General features: G+C 39.5%; 1 pseudogene; it reads left to right on the forward strand.

The window, feature by feature from the left end:
* Nucleotides 1-2,547: 2,547 nt before the first annotated feature.
* LOC101278594 (small nuclear ribonucleoprotein Sm D2-like) lies at nucleotides 2,548-2,970 on the forward strand (annotated as a pseudogene).
* Nucleotides 2,971-3,313: the final 343 nt, after the last annotated feature.

Here is a 3,313-nt window from a genome sequence, read left to right on the forward strand (position 1 = left end):
GAAGAAAAAAATCTTACTGGTTACATGCTACCCAGATTCCTCAAATATTAATGCTTTACTACATATACTTGTCTTCCCTCAGCCTCCACCCACCCATCTAGGTGGATAACGAGGTTTTCTTTTGTTTTTGGCCTATATGGTTAGAGCGTCTGGTGTCCTGTTTAAGAAAACATTGCCCTCAAGGCCCTGGATATAGCCTGCTTATCTTTATTCTGCATCAGTTAAGGAAGAAGTGTTCTGACCCTGCTGTTTAGATTCCTGGACATTTAATAGGTGGCAATGTGGATATTAGGTAAATACACGGATAGAATTATGGGCATATTCATTATTCCCTTCAGGGTTAAACACTCGTCTTTTATTCTATTCTTTGGCTCTATGCATTCATTTTGTTTTAGTATTTTTTGGTTCTTTTTGTAGTTTAATATTGTTATTTTAGATTTACTAAAGTGGTAAGTTCCAAGATGCAAGTTAAGTTTAAAGAAAAGTACCATTTAAAATATCAAAAAATAGCAAGAGAATTCTCCATGTAACCCAGCTCAGCTTCCCAAGTTTAAGGCGAAAGCCAGCCATGTGTAAAGCAATATTTTACCTGCCTTTGACTTCTTTGTGTCTGTATCTCCCCTCACATGTTGGGGAGGCATTATGGCCAGATGACTACAGGACTTAGCTATTTCTACATCCTATGGACCAAGTACCATTATCAGTCTCCTACCCTCAAGTCCTCACAGATGTTTTACTGATCCAGCAAATTTTCTGATAAATGAAGAAAAATCAGTAAGAAAAAGGAAAATTATAGTTGGTTTGACTCACTCAGGAATGAACTTTATGGGAGAACTAGACAGACTTGAATGAGGAAGATGGGGAGCAAGAACATACCTTTTTGGTATAATTGTTTATTAATAAAACACATGGAAATTAAATGAGCTAGACTAAACAGTCTTCTCTTTATAACATATTTCATGAAGAACTGTATTATCTTACATCAGGATAAAGCCTTCCTACAGTATGCGCAAATATTTACTTTCACATTATGAACATTTGAACTCTTTTGACATTTTCTACAAACCTCAGAGCATCCATTTAAACTCAATGGCTCATTTCTGCCTTTTAATTTCTTCACGTTGTAATTTAACACTAGAGTTACTTTTCTGATGTATTTGGTATGAATAAATTATATTCTACAAATGGTTCAAACGTTCAATAGGCTCTAACCAGTCATCATTTATCTATGAGTACCCTTTAGAAAAGAACAAAATGATCTTCATTTTTTTTGATTTGTACAATTTAAATCTAAGAAACGTGCAGTTATGTAAGTGCAAGGTTAAGGACTGCTCTCATTGCAAATTTCTAATCCTCTTGCTGGGGGATTATAAACTCCCATGCTGTTATAAAGTTTCTGTGCACACAATGGTTTTATAACTGACTGGAAGATTGAAGGTTTTTTTTTTTTTTTCCCCCAATTTAAATATGTTTGAATCATGGGACTCCATTAGAAAAATACAGCTTCATTGGAATTAGGAGAAAATATACCCTTTGTTTAACATTTAATATTGTATTTCCAGTTCACGTGTGATTGTTTGTATGGTTTACAGTCTCCCACAACCCAAATAAAAAAGGTTTTATACCCTATAGCTGCAAATTTCAAAACACAATGTCAAAACGTTCAGTAGAACAGAACTTTCTTATTGCTCCCAGTAGACTCTCAACTCCAGCATGGTATGGGGAGAAAAGGGCTTAATTATAACAGTCTCCTATTACAGTAACCTACTTGGTTAGCACATGTTGCAAAGTTAACAGACATGAAAAATGTGGATCTTGTTTCTTTCTGTTTATTTTTCCAAGATGTTTGGGGAGGGGAGTTGCACCAGGGGAGCAGAGTCATTGCCTTTGCGACAGCCCTTTAGTGATCACTAAATTTACATTAAAATGAATGGTAATAAGATTTAAACAGGCTCCATCCTGTGTGTGCATGTATTTAGTGGGCTATTCAGTTGATATCAAGACTTAGTCTAAATCAAGACATATGTGTTTATGTGGTGGGGGTATGGTGGGGTGGGTATTTTACAGAATCCGAGCTTAAATCTGGTGGTAAAAATAGGAAGAGGGAAGAAGCAGCCTCTTCTCTTTCTTGTTGACTTAATGGAAGAGTGAGAGGTAGGAGGAGACTCAGTGGAATGCATAATGAGGGCCTGGATATTTCATGGAAACTGCCTTGCTACTTGGGTTTGTCCCAGTACCTACAATGTATTAAAACGAAACAAAACAAAAATAAAAGCAACAGAGAGAGAGAGAAAGGACGGAAGGAAAAAAGAAAGAAAAAATGTTGGTATCTCCCCAGAGTTGTACTTAGCACTCAGGTCAAGGATACCTGGATCTAAATCTAACTGTCACAATGTATCATAATGTGAAGCCTTAGTCAAATTATTTCTGCTCTCTGGGCCTTAGTTCAATCGTTTATTAAAAAGTGGGGAGGGCTCTCTGTGGAAGGCCAAAGCAACACAGAGGAGACGGTAGTGACTTGCGAGTGTGGCCACCACCACCACCACCATGAGCCTCCTTGACAAGCCCCAGAGTGAGATGTGACACCACAGGAGCTGCAGAAGTGGGAGGAGGAGGAGTTTAACACAGGGCCACTTTCCGTGCTCACCCAGTCGGTCAAGAACAACACCCAAGTGCTCATCAACTGCCGCAACAACAAAAAGCTCCTGGGCCGTGTGAAAGCCTTCGACAAGCACTGCAACATGGTGCTGGAGAACGTGAAGATGTGGACCCAAGAGCGGCAAGGGCAAGAAGAAGTCCAAGCCAGTCAACAAGGACCACTACAGCTCAAAAATGTTCCTGCACGGGGACTCAGCCACTGTGGTCCTGTGGAGCCTGCTCATTGCCGGCAAGTAGGGGCCTCCTCCCTGCCATCAGAACTTGCCTCCTCATTTTGCAAAGACCTGCCCTTTGTGCTGGGAATAATAAAGTCATGTGTTTTTCTTAAAAAAAAAAAAGTAGAGAGGAAGGATGATGACTTTTGTCTCTGAGGTTCCTTCTAACCATGTCCCAGGTAATAATATAAGCCTCCAGAAGAATCTGGGCCCCTGATAACAACGATAATGGCTGAACCAGGATGGTGTCTACCATCCAGACTGGTCCATGTCAATAACAAGACCCAGAGAAAATGCTGGTATAAAAGGATGTCCCTTGAGCAAGACTCACTGATGAAGGTAATTTTATTTTCAATAGTCTGTAAAGAGTGCTTGGTCCAGAAACCAAAAATTAAAAGACTGGCACCTGAACCTAGGAGAGGGTCAAGATGACGCATGAC

The sequence above is a fragment of the Orcinus orca genome, chromosome 20, assembly GCF_937001465.1.
Source record: "Orcinus orca chromosome 20, mOrcOrc1.1, whole genome shotgun sequence".
NCBI classification, from domain to species: domain Eukaryota; kingdom Metazoa; phylum Chordata; class Mammalia; order Artiodactyla; family Delphinidae; genus Orcinus; species Orcinus orca.